General features: G+C 41.3%; 1 long non-coding RNA gene across 1 annotated transcript in view; it reads left to right on the forward strand.

Annotated features, from left to right (window-relative positions):
- Nucleotides 1-10452: 10452 nt before the first annotated feature.
- Nucleotides 10453-17765, forward strand: part of LOC133128129 (uncharacterized) — a 54941-nt gene continuing 47628 nt past the window's right edge. Inside the window, exon 1 of the long non-coding RNA XR_009708723.1 lies at nt 10453-10631. This is a non-coding gene — a long non-coding RNA (uncharacterized LOC133128129). The remainder of the gene's footprint in view (nt 10632-17765) is intronic.

Genomic DNA, 17765 nt, shown 5'->3' on the forward strand with positions numbered 1-17765 from the left:
TTGTGACCTTTCGTATGAATCATGTAAACAATGCATTCCATTCATTTTCTATGGAGAGGCTTGCTGTGCATGTCAGTGCAGCTCACCTGGCTCAGAACTCAGATAAAGGAAAATATCATTCTTTCAAATATGAATCATGATTCAGCAATTGCATTGCTTATTTTTACCTCAAATGTTTTCAGAAACATTTTAGTGGACTGTGTAGGAGGAATAAGAGGAAGTTTATCAAAGGTCCAACATATGCTTATGTTTTGCCAAAACCAATCTACCCAATTGGGTATTGACTACATGGTAGACTATGTCTCTTGTTCGTGTTAATCCCATTGGCCCTCTATTTGACAGAACCCACCTACAGTACCATATACACTGTATTATAACGGACATCTTTGGGGTTCAATGCCATTTTTATGAATGAAGTTTCTGCAAAGGCCTAGACTTATATGGTATTTATGGGATGTGGTATGCAGTATGAGAAATTGGAAATAAGAATCTTAAAATGTTTTTGCATGAGACCCAATGAGACCATTAAAAATCCAGTTCTCCATTTTGTATCCTTAGTCTAGAAAATCCATGGAATTGAACTCAGAAGCACAAGCCTGTCAAGCCTCTATCATTCAGCAATGACCTCTATCATTCAGCAATGTTTTATCATATCACATTTAATAATAATAATAATAATAATAATAATAATAATAATAATAATAATAATCACATTTCTGAATCTCAACTTACTACATATATAACACATTCAGTCATAAAAATGAAAATGAAAATGAAAATGAAATGCCCTTCAAAGAAAGTGCATCTTCCATACAGTAATATACCATATTTTAATATAAGCCAACCAAAAGCCTGCCTCACTGAAGAAGCATTACAGTTGTTTTATGTTCATTGAGACATGGGTCCTTCTGTGACTCCAATCTATATTTATGATAATGGGAAATTAGTATTAGCTCTGATGAAATATGTATGAGGTATGAGACATAGCCTTGATTTTAGAATTCCCTTTTCTATTCTATTCCCTTTACTGTACATGCTGGGTTATTGGCATAAAAATCATTGAACTAAATTTATATCGACACAGCTGGAGAACTGGCAACAATATAGTGAATGTATGTCCCCTGCAAAGCCATTCTTACCCTGTACAACAGGCTGCAGATGGTGGGTATTAAGGGCATACACTCTGACAAATGGGTCCATTCTGCTGCTGAAGTATTCGAATGAAGAATACGTCTTTGTAAAAAATTATGAATTCATGTTTTATTCCAAATTTAGTACTCCAATGTTAAAGTATTTTTCATACTCCAGCGTGCTTTATTGGAGGAGTATAGGAAGTAAATATAACAGCTTTATCAGACAAAGCGTGTGCTAATCTACAACTATTTTTGAAATGACTCACATTTTGCTTCTTAGGATAGCCTTGCATATTAATGCCACACAACCATGCCAAATTGCTGGCTTTTTCAGAACAGAATAGGAAGTAGAGATACCAATTAATTACTGCATTACAAACATGGCCATTACGTCAAGTCAACGCCGGGTTATGAAAATGAGGCCTTTAGGGTACATTTAACACTTCATCTGAGTCATTTAATGATTTTGAAAATGCTCGTTCCTTTAACTCTATTAAAGGAATTCCCAGCATAACTGAATTAGGCCTGGCACATTCATAGGTTTTTTTTTTCCCTTTAAGTACCCTTTCTGTCCAGTAGATGGTGGTCAAATTTTAAACTCCGGTCTTCCTAGCTCTGATTCAAACCTACCGCATTGCGGCTTGCCCGGAACTTTAAAAAAAGTCTTTAAGAAAGTGTCACTTTTTATTACTGGGACATATTTTGACCGCATTAGTTCTTGGCACGATTGTAGAATTTGTATATCCCAAAATTCAACACTATATTGAAGTGTTTTTAAAAAGCTAAGCCCGCGCTGCAGTGCAGTAGAATGTGGCGTTGATATGACTCATTTGACTGTCAGTTCAGCCAGCTTCCTGGTGCATTGCATCATGAAGAGACAACTGAACGTACAATGATAAGTTTTAATTTCAGTCGCTGGCAGCTCAACTGTCAATTAGTAAAAACATGTCGTGTGAGAAGGATGAAAAAAATGACACCCATTCAACAATGTTATAGGTTTGCTTCCATTACTACTACACAACTAAATAATATTTTTAAATACAATGCAATTTTGACTGGGATTGCAACTTTTTAAATGTCAGTTAGCATGCATGTAAACATATGCATGGAACTATTGTTTCACCTTTTATGTCATATTCATTGTTTTCATTCTAATAACTGTCAGCTTTATAAATTACATTTGACTTGTTAGACTTAAAACTAGGGTCTGAAACATAATATAAAGAGTTGGGTAGAGGTTAAGTGATGATTCTGTTCAAATTCACTTGGATAATATTATAGGTTCTGAATTCACAAATATGTAAGATATTTTAAGGTTTGGAATTTATGCAAGCTTAAAAGCAAATCTACATTTAGCAGGTTCCAGGTTCAGATGATCTCAGGTGAATGTTATTTTTTCTTTTCTGATAAATATAAGGTCGGCGGGAAAGTCACAGTTATTTAAAATCAGCTATTATTATTATTATTATTATTATTATTATTATTATTATTATTATTATTATTATTATTATATATGAGAAGGTTGCATAGCTACTTTCAGGCATATCACTATTCTGGTGATTAAAGGTAACCTTGATTCTTTTTTCATCGCAATTTGCCAGTACTTCTAACTAATGTGTTTCTCCACCCGCCCCTTCCTCACAATGCTAAAAAGAGCTGATTCCTCCCGTTCCTGTCAACCGCTGTCTCTGCCAGCAGTGTGACTGACAACAAGCCATCTGTGTCCACACTAGAGTTGATGCCAGTGGCTTTGGGCATCTGGGGCAGCTGTCTGCCCGATCCCTCATCAAGGGGCATGAACCTTCTGCCTGTTGCTTTTACTGATGTGCGGTGTGTGTGTGCACGTGCGTGTGTGTGTGTGTGTGTGTGTGTGTTTGTGTGTGCTTGTGTGTGTGTGTGTGTGTGTGCTTGTGTGTGTGGGTGTGTGTGTGTGCTTGTGTGTGTGCGTGTGTGTGTGTGCTTGTGGGCGTGTGTGTGTGCTTGTGCTTGTGTGTATATTTGTGTGTGCGTGTTTGTGTGCGTGTTTGTGGGTGTGTGTGCTTGTGGGTATGTTCTTGTGGGTGTATGTGTGCTTGTGCTTGTGTGTATATGTGTGTGTGCGTGTTTCTGGGTGTGTGTATGGGTGTGTGTGCTTGTGGGTATGTTCTTGTGGGTGTGTGTGTGCTTGTGTGTATATGTGTGTGTGCGTGTTTGTGGGTGTGTGTATGGGTGTGTGTGCTTGTGGGTATGTTCTTGTGGGTGTGTGTATGTGCTGAAGGGAGCAACAGGAAGGAGGTCCTGCTTCAGATATACACAACTTCCATCTCCTTCTGCTGTGATTGTAATTTGTAAAATGGCTGGCTGACGAAGCCTCTTTGCATGCCTTCATGTCTCTAAGTCACTGCCCCATCCTGGTGTTGGAGACGTGGAAAGATGGTGCCAGATACAGACAATGAGTATCTCAGGAAAGCATGGCATCACAAATACAGTATCTGCACAGCTTCTCTGCGCGAACCGAGATATGTTTACATATTATCAGAAAATTGACTAATATATCAAACGCAATCTTTGAAGCATTAAAAGACCGTGAATGACACGGTCTAATCAATTTATTTAACTCTGTTCTATCGCAATTAGAAACCGCAGGGAGGAGGTCGCAGATTATTTGGTCCCCAGTACCATCGTGATTTCCCAGTGACTGCAGCCTACCCCACTCTTAAAATCCAGTCACACTGAGACAGAATCCTGCCACGCCATTGGTCGATCACCCCCGCCCCCCAACACCTATAGTTTGACAGAAGAATCAAGAGACGAATCAAGAGACTGATTTTTCGAGGGCAATCGGTAAAAAAAACACTGTTCTGTGGTATTTTAGGCAGGTACATGCAGCGGGGGTGTCTGCGTGGGTGGGTGGGTGGGGGGGGGGGGGGGGGGGGGTCCAGCTTCTAGGCGCTTGTGCCCGGTGTGGTGATGTCATCCTCCACCCACGTTGCGCTTTCACACTCGAGTGAGTCATACCGCCGCTAAGCTCTTCAGGTTTGCAGAGCAGAATGTAAAATAGTTTCAGCAGAAGCCTCTCCAGAACAGGCAGTGTGTTATTCCACTGCTAAAGAGAGCTGATCTTAGGAGTATGGCTTCATGATCACAGCTCCTAAAATGATCCAATTGCTATTGGCCTGGCCAGTGCTGGGTGGGTTTACCCTTGATCTCTTGCTGAGGCGACCCTTGCGCACCGGTTGCGAACCCCACAGCATTTTGTGTCCTTGGAATTATGAGGTCCTATCTGCATTCTGGGCGGCCTGTAGCATAGTGGTTAAGGTAAATGACTGGGACACGCAAGGTTGGTGGTTCTAATCCCTGTGTAGCCACCATAAGATCCGCATAGCCATTGGGCCCTTGAGCAAGGCCCATAACCCTGCATTGCTCCAGGGGAGGATTGTCTCCTGCTTAGTCTAATCAACTGTATGTCGCTCTGGATAAGAGCATCTGCCAAATGCCAATAATGTGGTTTTGAGATTCAAAGATCTTTTACATTTTTTATGCAGTATTTGTGTAAAACTTCATATATATACTGTATTTAGTGCCCTGTAAAGAAAATATTTATGGCACTAACTCATTTTTGTGAAAAATGTCAGTTAGAACCTTATAATTCTCGATTTTCTGTTTTACTGAACAAATTCTAAAAGCGTAGCCACCATTTCCCTCCTCTGATTGGGTGAATTCTTGGGTGTCATGTGGGAGGCAGTGAGAAAATATAAGCAGGCACTGGTGCTAAGTTAAATCAAGCTATAACCCAGGTATCATTAACCCTCAAATACAAATCCAGTCCTGGTTTTCTTTTCTCCTGGCTAATTAGTGCTGCTAATTGGCCAGACTGTCTTCACACCTCCCAGGTCAATGGAAGGTAGAAAACCAACAGTTCTCAGCCCTTGAGGATGCTGATCCCTGCTTTTGCCATTCTTGTCCAAACAAGCCATCCAAGTGAATAACTCAACCAATAGGCTTTTCAAATAAACAGCAAACTAATCAACTGGAAAACATGGAAGTAACATGGAATATGCATCTTAAATTTGTATAATCCCCAATGGACATTTTAGTTAGACACCAGCATATAGCATTAATAATTTAAAACAAAGTGGAGGAGAAAGGGGGATAAAATATATAAAAAATATACCCTTGGCTGATACAAATACATGGAATCTAAAAGAATTCTGAAATTTGATTAAATTAAAAGTGATTATTTCAAATGCATAACAGTGGCTTACTACAACATTTTATACAGTTCAGTATTTGAACAGTTACATTCTAGCACTGCACCCCACAACGGGTGATTGACCTGACTGCTGCCCCAGGTGAACTCAGTTGGTGTTCTATTTGGAGAAATGCCAGAGCCCACTTTCTAAATATTAAACAGACTGTCTTGCACCCCAGAAAAGTTTTATTAACCATTATTCATACAGGGTAAGTTGACTGAAGCATGCATGCTTTTTTGCAGCAATGCCCTATTAATGCCCCCCAAGTAACCAAACCTGCACGCCTTTGGACTACATAATGTGACTACACAAAGATAGGTGCTGTCAGAAAACTATGCCCAGGAAAGAGAAGGGCACTAACTCCTTTTATTATGGAATTCCAGATTAATATAATCAACATGGATACAATTAAAACATCTCCTAGACCAGGGATTAGCAAACCACAGTCCTCGAGGGCAGAGAACTGCTTGTTCTCCCCCCTGCCTTTACCTGGGAAAGTCAGGTGTGAAGACATTCTGGGCAATCAGCAACACTAATTACCTGGGCCAGAGCCGGATTTGGATTTGAGGGCCAAAGTTGATTATCACTGTCCTAGTCTATTTAAATACACCGCAACCTTTCTTGCCCTCCCCATACACTCTTGGTGACCTATCTCCATAAAAGAGAACAAAAGCAGCCTTTCTTTGGGTCTATTCTTAACGGACCCAAAATTGATCCAGGATCCCTGCTCTGACTGCATGATCACAGAAACATGAAGTCAGACACAACTTTATCAGATCATGATAAAAAAAGAGAGAGAATCTGTGCCCATCATTTAGGAAGTGTCACTTTTTATTCTGGAGCCTGACAAGCACTGATGACAGTCTAAAGACTTGACGCTGCCCAAATAAAACATTTCACCCTCTAACAAGCTCTGGGTTCTGTGTGGCTATGACATGTCCATTATCATGCTAATGAACTTGCAAATGATATTGGCCTTGACCTCACAACTAGATTGTATGTAAATTAAGTTCTTGATGTTTAGCTGCTGCTGTCATTATGCCTCCTACACATGAATGCCACCCTCAGATCAGTCACATGCAAAGAGTTAACTGTGGGGCTCATCTAACATAATTATGTGGCCATAAACTACCATTCAGTTATTAGGCATGAATATCCATGTGCATATGTCTCCACTATATCAGTATGATAATTCCACTGATTGACCCGATTGTGTGATGCAGCAACAATGCTTGTTGTGAATTCCAACATACCTAGGGGTTGATTGAGTGAGAGTGAGAGACAGAGAGAGAGAGAGAGAGATAGAGAGAGAGAGAGAGAGAGAGAGAGAGAGAGGGCAGTATGGTAATGCAATATAGACCAAGGATCACAGACAGAAAGAAAAGAATGGTATCAGCCATAAAGTCATATCGTAATCTCTCTCACCTCTCATATTTCCATTTCCTCCTTCCATGCCGAGGAAGACCGTTTAGATATCCGTTCTTTTTTTCTTTCTTTCCTTGGACTTCCTTTCAGATAATGTTATAGATATAGCTGTTTTCTGTCTAATTGTGCCTTGTTACAATAGAAATTGCTGTTTGCTCAGTTAATATTACACTCAATGATACATGAGCCTCCGTTTCTTCTTGGTGATGATATGATATTCTTAAATACTGCCCATTGCTCTGAATACGGGCATCTGTCAAATGATTGTAATACACACAGAAATGCACAAACGCGAACGCACACACACACCTTCATTATTTAAAGACAAAATTAAAATATCATATTCAGATAGTCTGAACTGTGGTACATAGGAACATCTGGAGGATAACTTCTTAACATTCCAGATGGCTGCGTACTAGAGATTTTCAACAGGCCTTAAGCATAATGCACCACTATTTATTTAATGATTTTACTCACATCTCACTGTATGTCATCCCATACAAAAGACAATATTTATCACCTGCGCTGTGTGGGTGCAGAACATTAAGCGTGATTCATTACAGGCAACCATGTTGCATTAAGCCACTCTGTGAGCTGAACAAAGGCCCTGTGTGTGTGCGTGTACCAAAACAACTTTTTAATTTTTTGCTGTCATTTCGTATTAGTCTGACAGCGCCTGCAAATGATTGTGAAAGGGGCTATTCTTCTCAGTCCTCTGCATCCATCCGCATGATAGCATCCACGGAAAGAGGTCAGAGCTACAGTACCGTGGTCATGCACTAGAGGGGGCGAGGAGCTTTCCCACATGTTTACTCACTGCCCACTCTTCTTCTGCAGTTGATGTTGATGGATAGTAGCAGGTTGTCAGACATGGGTCAATTTTTGTTTATTTTCATTTTTTATTATTACTGTTGTTGTGGCAACAGCATGAGCAAAGGTTTTCTTTTTTTCCCACTGATAAATACTTCCACTAAGTGAACCCTGCTGAAAAAAACACAGTTAAAGTATTGAAACAGTTGGTAGCTGGTTGACCAGTTCAGACCAGCTCTTAGCTCAACATGGTTTAGCTGGTTGACCAGTTTAGACCAGCTCTCAGCTTGACATGGCTTGTCCAGCTCAAGCTATGTTTTGAAACAGCTGGTAGCTGGTTGAACAGCTACCAGCTCTGACAAGCTACCGGCACTAGCTGGTTGACCAGCTCATACCCAGCTAGACCAGCTTATGACCAGCTTGGCCATACTAGTTGACCAGCTCATACCCAGCTGGACCAGCTTATGACCAACTGGCATACCTTGATTTTACAGCAGGGGATGCATACACTAATGCAATAGCAGGACATAGACTAATAAATTGAGAGTATTTTTTTCCAACCAATATGTGTCCAGTAAGTAAGCTTTTGCTCCTGAAATCAGTCTAACTGGCTTTTCAATCTCAGTAGCCTACACAACGAAGCTTATGTCTACAGTAGGTTTTGCCGTTCTGTAGGTCCACGTTCTTATACAGCATGCTTCCTGATTTTATCATCTGCCAGATCCTTAATTAGAAAAATATTAAATCTATGGCCTATGCTGTTCTGTAGAATATTCGTTCTAGTTGGTCAGGCTACTTTCACTAGCCTAGAGAAATAGGTTACATTAGATTGACACTGCAATGTGATCATTGCAAATGTATTCACTGTTTTTATAGTGTTACACTTTTAGGCCTATTCACAATGTGGGACATTTGTGAAATGAGCTGCAGTGACAGGAAGGCCCCAGTAATGGGTAGGCTAGACACTGCATTTTAATAGGCTTGCATATCTAATCAGCCAATCATGTGGCAGCAGCTCAATGGGGAAGAAATGTGATCTAGGCCTATGTGATCTAAATAACTTTCACTGTGTAATGATTGTTGGTGCCGGGTGGAGTGGTTTGAGTATCTCAGAAACTGCTGCTCTCGTGGGATTTCCACATACAATGGTCTCTAGAGTTTAGAGAGAATGGTGCAAAATACAAAAAGCATCTAGTGAATGGCAGTTCTGTTGCTGAAAATGCCTTGTAAATGAGAAAGGTCAGAGGAGAATGGCCAAACTGGTTGAAGCTGAGAGGACGGCGGCTAATTCAAATAACCACACATTCCAACAGTGGGATGCATAAGAGTATCTCTGAACACACAACACATAAAACCTTGAAGTGGGTGGGCTACAGCAGCAGAAGATCACAACTGTCAGCTAATGAAGAAACCGAAGATGCAGTAGGCACAGGCTAATAATACTGGACAGTTAAGATTGGAAAAAACATAGCTTACTATGACAAATCTCAATTTCTGCACGAAGTGCAGATGGTATGGTTGGAATTTGACATAGACAATGTGATTCCATGAATCCATCCTGCCTTGTGTGAATGGTTCATGCTGGTGGCAGTGGTGCAATGGTGTTAGGAATGTTTTCTTGGCATGCATTAGGCCTCTTAATACAAATTGAGCATTGTTTAAATGCCAAAGCCTACCTGTGTATTGTTCCTGACCATGTGCATCCCTTTATGGTCACAGTCTACCTATATTCTCATCTCAAGCTGGTTCCATGAATATGAGTAATAATGAATAATGAATGAATAATGAGTTCAGTGTACTCCAATGGCTTCCACAGTTACTAGATCTTAATCCAATAGACCACCCTGGGATGTAGTGGAATGAGAGATTAACAGCATTATTGTGCAGCTGACAAATCTGCAGCAACTGTATGATGCAATCATGTCAATATGGACCACAATCTCTAAAAAGATTTTCCAGCACCTTGCTGAATCCATGCCAAAAAATAATTCAGGCTGTTCTGTTCAAGGGGAGGTCCTACCAAGTACTATAAAGGCATGCCTGATAAAGTGATCACTAGTGTATGTGCAGATACAGCCTATGGGCTATTGGCTATCACCTCTCACTCATGGGCTGGAATGTTTAGTAGGTCTACAAGTTTCTTTTGTTTTGTATTTTGCTTTTGGTTCACATTCCACAATAACTTACTTTTATTTGTGCAAATATTTGTAATGCTTAATCTGTTTGCAATTTCAAGGTATAAACAATTTCAAGCAGATGTTCCCTTTGAGTCTGACAAGGTAGAAACCTTCTTTTGATTTGATGTATAAACAATAAAACAGTATTATGTCTCATTTGCGGGTATATGCTCATATTTTGTCAACCAATGATTTAATTATTGGCTTGAATAAAGCAATTACCTGAAGGCAAATTTCAGGAAATAATAAGGATAACAGAAGAGACACACATGCATACATGTGCAAGCAGCCTCTTCAAGACGATGTATTGTGGCAGTTGGTTGACAGATGTGATTTTTTTCTCACAACATTCCGGAATCCGCCAGCTCTCATGGCTGAAGCTAGTCTCATTGGTAAATCACCTGTTGCATACTAAGACTACAGCGTTGCAATTTTCCTGTTGCCAGAGCAACGCTTTGGAAGGGCTTTTGTCCCCGTTGACTTGTTTATCCATTTTCGTCTCGTATTGTTCTCTTTACCCATTTTCATTCACTCCATCCTTCTCGCGAGATTCCATGGGGGTGTGGGGGGAGCCGGATTGCGGTGACCTCATCTCTCCATCGGCTGCAAAGCGAGGCGGAGCTGCAACTTTGTATGAACTTCCAAGTTACAATTATTGCCAAGGAGACACGGGGATGGACTGGACTGCCGCCGCAGTGGACAATTTGAGCAGTCGCGATGAAAAACTGAACCCCGAATAAGCCAGGGGTCCTGTGCTGTATTTTTGCTCGAGTGGAAATTGCGAGAGGAGGAGGAGAGGCTCGGAATTCTGCAGCTATCGAGCTATTAGATCAGAACCCCCGCGGGAGGGAGAGGTGAGTTGAAAACACTGCGATTGCAATGTCCTGGAGATTTCTGCATTGTTTTGTTAATGTGTCGGCTATCTGGGAGATATTGACGGATGTTTGAAATTTGGTGTTTGTTACCTGCCGGCAGTTGGCTGAATTATTTATCATAAATGATTGACAGGTAGCGATATATCGATCAACTTTCAGCAGTCCATGGGAAGATACAAAGACGGCGAAATGCAGCGCGAACCACAAACTATGTTGCTTAAAACAACTATCCAAAATGGATATAGCCTTCGCATGGTTGTTTGTCGTGTTCTGATACAGGTAAAGTAGCGTAGCCTATATAGATTATGCAGATCACACCTTTACACGAAAACGCGCAGATAGCCCTTGTGGAGAAGTGGCCAACCAGCTGGTCAACTCAATAATAGTGTTCCCGTCCATAGAATGAGTCAGGAGTTTAATGTGGAAATCTGTATTGGGAACATGCTATTGGGTGTTATTAAATTATGTGTATGGGTAATTGGGTTAATGATAGTTTTTTACTTAACATATGCATAACATGCTTTTTGTAAAAATTAATTAATTAATTTTCCAACATCACTAATAGCGTACATAACCTTGGACATTGGACGAAGCACATTCTACCGTTACTACCCACTCAGTTTTTCACAAGAGCCTGTGAATAACAAGCTTTCCACAACTTTTCAGACAGCGGAAAATATAAAATAACGTCTTAAATAATGTAAATATTTGTGTTTCGTTTCGACAATTCCCATGTCCTAACTCTTGGCAACATGTCGTGAATACGGGTGTATGAATTTGATTTTAATTTTGTTTTTAGAAAACCGCTTTGGGGAAGCCTTCGGTCTTTAGTTACTTGAACACCATAGGCTTTGGAAATGCAGTGGAAGTTCAAGGCAGCATTCAAGTACACACAGCATCTACGTGGAAGTGTATTGTAGCTTAATACTTCGTGAATCAGGTTTGCAACTCCAAATTGCAGGCTTGATTCCCTGGTGAGCTGCTGTTGCCGTAGGCTACCATTGAACGAGGTAGTCTGAATCACTAAAAATATCCAGCTGTGTGGCTGTTTGCAAAAAATATATATAAGCTGTGTCAATCGCTCTTAATAAAATAGTCTGCTAAATGGCCAAAAAATAAATGTGGCTAGAAATTCTTGTGATGGCCCACCGGGTGCTCCACGCAGGTGTCAGGTGGGATGCAGAGACGCGGCGTGAGGAGCGGCAAGAGCGCGCGCTCTCTTTGGGTCGGTTACATCATGGCGCTCTCCGGTGCTGTGCTCTGGCGTGTGGGCGGTGTGTTCACAGTGCGGTACAGGCAGTGGAGATGAGAGAGGAGGATGGGTGCTTTTGTGAGAAGTTGCCCTTGTGGGTCAGTGACTAAGAATCCATCTATAAATCCAACGGCAAAGGGAGGGAGGCAGGAAATATTCAAGTCCATAACCGCTTCCTCTCTCACCTTGATCTGCTGTCAACCTGTTAGCCCGTGGGGAAGTCGCTCAGAGCAGGTAGCCTACTAGTGAATCATTGTGGTGGTCATCACCCACCTAGTTGATAATTTAGCACTTCTTTGGAGAGTTAATTACCCTGGCCAGCCTCATTGTTGCCAGGTAAGGAGCAGTCTGCAGGGCGGTAGGTGGTCTCCAATTTATTTGGTAGCCTCAGGTAGACCACTTAATCTTCACAACAAGGGAGGCACAGGGAGGAGGAGGATTATCTCTAAAAACCTGCACCCTGCTATCGCAAGAACCACATACGCGTGGTACCAACTGCTGCAGAAACAGCTCCGGTGGCCATATCTAATTGGGCACAATTGCCAGCGAGAGTCACATCAACCCACAGCGCGAGAACGGCGCGGACGAGGAGGAGAGCGTTTGAGCGCTACACGGCTCGCGGAGAGAGGCAGCGTGTGGGTGGCTGCGTGCACGTTGCGTAACACATGCGGGAAAAAAATAAATGGGGGGCGGGGGTTCACGATTGGCGGCTGAAGGCTTAACGATCACTTTTCATATGCAGATTGGCTGCACATTCTATAGATGTTTCAGAATCAAGTGGAAGCAGGGTGATGCCAGTCACATGCCACGCGACCGCATGCCGGCAGCACGTTGCATGGGTTCTGATAATTTTTCAGAGAACGATAATGTGCCCGCATGACCACAGTGGACATTTTGGTGCCGTGTTGCTGTATGTGCGAGACCGTGGGCGTGGGTATGAAATAAGTTCTCATTTAAGGGAGCAATGACTCGCTGACCAAATGTTGCATATTTGTTCAGTGTTACTCTCTGAGACCTATCTAAGGAGGACAGAGGAGAGCATCAGAGGCACAAACCTGCCCTCTGTCTTCACCGGTAATGGTGTTTGTTCCATGCTGGCTGTGGTACTATTCCTGTTGTAATATTCTGCCTCTCCTCTGGTAAAATGCTTGTGATATACTGTTATTCCCATGAGACATTGTTATTTGCAGCCTTGGTTCACTCTCGCTGTTGCAGATAATAAAAAATAGCTCTTGAGGGTCTTCATGTGATGAGTACTGTGCCTGAATCACAATGCAGGTCTGTTTTATACCCTTCCCGGATAAACCAGTCTTAATTTTAAAATAAGCATAACTATCCTAATAGCAATATTCATGTATAAAGAATAAAAAGAGGCTGCCTGGGGTAAACTAAACTTGAAATTTGGCTAATAAGAAGAATTTTGATTGTTTTCTATGTGTTTGAGTTTTATCATATGATATGCCTTATGATAATGTTATTTTGCATGCCACAGTCTTGATGCTCTAATTCCTTCTCATTGGTTGATTTGCCAGAGTCTTAGTCCCAATAATTCAACCCACGTTCAATCCATGGAAGACAATCAAGTGAAACCATTAATGACAATAGACTTCTCTTCAGCCAATCAGTTAGTTCCTGTAAACTGTACTGAAACTTTTTTCAATATGTATGTTTACATATAGAAATACATAATGTTTATTCCACAATTTCCCCTAATTCAAGGGAATCTTTTGCTTTGTTGAAATCACTCAGTAATCATGCTTTGCTGTGTTACTTCACAGAAGCTCAAGTTGTTTGTGGAATTGCATACATTTTCCTAGATTTTTTTTGGAGTACATTTGTATTTTCTAGCCACAGTGGCAGGTTGACAAGCCTGAATTTTAACGTAAGGTAAAACGTTTGTGTAAAATTTTGGACATTGACAACAAGAATTGATACTGCGCTTGCACAAATCACACAAAAAATACAACACGTTACTGCTAACAAGTGTAAAATTGCACAATTATTAGTTGAAAGACCTGAGATAATTAGTACATTTGAACATCTTCCTGATTGACTGTACATGATAATCGCTCTCACAAATTGGACTGGTCCATGGTTGGGTGCTGGCAGTGCATGCTAATGACTGCTCCTGTTGGAACTGTTTAATCCCTCATTCGGAATTCTGGGAAGTGTGGCAAGTCTGGTTTGCTGTAGCATCATTCCTGACTGCCCTCTGCATAGCTGGAGTGCTTTCTGCACAAGAAACAGCTGGGTCAAGTGTTCTAAAAATGCAGACAATGCTGAATTGAATTGAATAAAATGCTCCCAGTATGGCAGAGAGTGTGACCATCTTCAGTGTATTGCTGTCCTAAAAATGTATCCTGTGTGAACTCCCTTCCAAATTCCCATTATTAAAGTAGAAGCTGTGTCCACAATAGTCATGTACTGTCAACCATGATGCTGAATTTCTTGTATTGCTGCAATTTATTAGATAAACCTGTTAATCTAAATATTTAATCAGCCAATCATGTGGCAGCAACTAAATGCATAAAAGCAGACGTTGTCAAGAAGTTCAGCTGTTGTTCAGGCCAAATGTCAGAATGGTCTCTAGAGTTTGCAGAGTATGGTGTGAACAATAAAAAAGCATCCAGTGAGCAGCAGTTCTGCAGGGAAAAATGTGATGTTAATGAGAGAGGTCAGAGGAGAAGGGGTAGACTGGTTGTAGGTGACAGTAATGCAGATAACAACAGTGGTACGGAGAAGAGCATCTCAGAACACACAACACCTCAAACCTCTTAAGTCGATAAGCTACAGCAGCAGAAGACCAATACGTATAAACAATAAGTTTAATAAATACCTAATAAAGTGTATGTAGAACAGTCATCAAAACTATAAAACACATGTCAAATATGTTATCTTTTTTGAAGATTTGACCTACATCTCGCATAATAATTACACTTCTGTTCACTACAGCCAAGTTGAAGTGGACCCCTGGTCCTTGAGACACCAATAAAAAGAAACCATGACAATTGTTTGTTGCGAAGAGTTGCAGAGCGTTCTAGAATGTAGTCGGTTATATTACAGAATCCTGGAGATGTGCTTCTGCCTTACTCAACAAGGTGTGATAGTCCTGAGCAGGATTGTGCTTTTCACTTCATTCCTCATGAGAGGTTCCTCAGGGGGGACAAGAAAATGACCGTACATTAGGGGGCATAAACGGGCCATTTGACTTGAATAATGGAAACGAGGGAGGATCTTGTCATATTTTGGTTGAAGGCTTATTTTCGGTGTGTTATTCGTGCCACTTGGATCTCCCGCAGAGTCAAACCAGAATGAATTGGGTCCAAATTATCTGGGGTAATGCCTGGAAGTGCACACGCAACTAGTGCAAATCACTCAATATGGACCTTTGTGTGTAAAATTAGATGTTGCTCCACAGAAATTGGGCTAGGTTATAACTAATTCCAATCTGTACTGTAGAATGCAGTGAGCTTCAGGGTTTCTATTGCCTCAGTTCTTGAATTGCCCATTATGTTTGTCAATCATATTTTAACGAATGGCTTGAATTGAAATCCATTCCTTGAACCGAGTGAATTGAAATTGAACTGACCCCAACATTTGTGGGGTCGTCTCCTAGAGGAACCCTGCGGAAGTCAGGTGGAATAGTTCAACTTCAAACCAAGTTAATCTCTCTTTATCTCTGTACCTTTGGGGACTGTGGGGAGCTCAGCAAATAAGTAGAGTACAGCACATATATTGATTTTGTTTTCCATTTTTCAAGGAGACTGCCTTATTGTTTAAGTAGATGTTATTTGATCTTAAATTCATTGCTTTGGAAAGACGTTGCTGGTGGAGGGCTGTTTTTGTACAGTTTTCGGGAACAAAGTCTGAAAGCTCTGCCAGATCCTCTCGATGTCTCTTGGCTTCTAGCAGCTCAGCTCTGCTGGCCAAAGCCCAGGATCTCAGTCCCTGCATTTCTCTTCCTGAAAAGACGACAAACCCAGGAATTTATCTGTGGGAATGCTTAACGTAGCCACAGCAGTACAACTACCTTTTAAAAGCCTACCTGTGTTGCACTGAATTTATGTCCTCCTCACTTGTTGTACTGAACAACACCCATGAATAACATATACTTCCGAATTCTGTGGACCTTATTTTGTCATAGCTGTGCTGTAAGGATAGACTGTTTTTGAGCTAACAACATGAATTAGCGATTCTCACTGTAGTTGGTGTTGTTGAGGCTTCCTTCCGACCCAGTAATTACAGGCCTGTCTCTCCTATTCAATTCTGGGTGAAATCTCGGAACGATCTGTGGCTGGAAATTTATGCAAGCATTAGGCAGAAAATCATTTGTCTCAGACATTTCTTCACCGTGAGTCCGCCTCTCGCAAAATGCTAACAGCCTCAGTCAAAGATCATGGCTTTCCAAATGATCATGCATATTGTCATTTCTGTTCTATTCCAATTTTAGCTCTGCCTCTGATTTTGAACCATTTGAGGGCAATGTAAGTACGGAACGGTACGATCTTTGTATTTCTTGAAAGCTCCAGTCGGGTTAGTTTTAAAGGTTATTTGTTGCAAGTGTTTTGAGGTTTTGTAAAGGTTTAGACTGTTAGACGGTTTAGAATGCAGGCCACCTGTACTGTATGTGGGTACAGGAACACAACTTAATTTACAATATGCAGTATTTGAAATTACCTGCATGCTAATTACATAAAGAACCTTTGAAAATGCCCTCAGAATATGTAGCCTATGCAATGTACACCTGCCCTTTGACTTTTTTTGCCCTGCTCGGAGCTAAATACCTACTTCTACCGTACATCTGTGTTGAGAGTTTGAGTACAACTGTCTGATTAGGATTTTTGTCTGTGACCTTTGCAGTCATTCATCATTGGCAGTATAACCATTGTATTATAGCTGTTGCTGAGTTGTTTAATTAATATGTTGATTCACTGATTTTGAATGACGTCGCCTTCACAGAGTCAGTAAGTTGTCTGGCTGCTTGTCATACAGTTAAGAAACAGGCACAAAAGCGTCTATTTTGGAATCCATTTTTCCTCTTGAATAGCCGTTCTGTGAAATGCAGATGAGCCGTGGGCAAACTTGACTGAGGGGGCTGAAGTGTCTGGAAATGAGAACGTTCTGAGCTCTGCAGTGGAGCCAGCTACCTTCATTCATAGTTGCCAGGAGGAACGTGGTCACAGGCATGACCAAAAGCAGCCATTTTAGCATCGCTGCCCCACGCTGTAATTAGGGCGAAGGGTGGCGGACACCTGCTGCCGAAAGCGTTTCTCATTTTTGTTTGGTCTGGCGACTGCTGTGATCCGCTAAAGTGTTCTAACAGACTGCCCGCGGCAGTGGTTTTGCAGAGTTGCACTTAAGCCGGTTACAGTTTTTGCACATGTTTGCTGATTGGCGTGGTCCTAGAAATGCAGCCGTCTCATATTGTAGCTGTACAGAGCTCTCCCATACAGATTTTGAGCTACAGCTCTGTTTAAATAATTTTAGAAGTTATCCCTCCCTATGTGGTACATTAGTAGTCATAAAACACAGTATGAATTTTTAGTTTTTCGTATTTCATAACACAGTCAGTCATGCAGTTATGGTATTACTTGTTTAATAGCTTAAGATGAAGCCATCCGTGCTTAATTTACAGAAATCATATGGAAATGATAGTTCTGCTATTCTGCACTTAGTCCCGTTTCATCATTTCAGCCTCTGCTTGGTTTCCATAACATTTTTGTCACGCTGACCTACCAGCATGAAGTTGCTTGGGCTGCCTTGAGTGGCAAGTGGGTGCAGAGGAAAAGATTCATAATTATGTCACATTGCTTCCGTGCGTGTCATAACTGCGGAGGCTAATGCGTGAGAGAAACATGTCC

The sequence above is a fragment of the Conger conger genome, chromosome 5 (genome assembly GCF_963514075.1).
Source record: "Conger conger chromosome 5, fConCon1.1, whole genome shotgun sequence".
Lineage (NCBI taxonomy): Eukaryota > Metazoa > Chordata > Actinopteri > Anguilliformes > Congridae > Conger > Conger conger.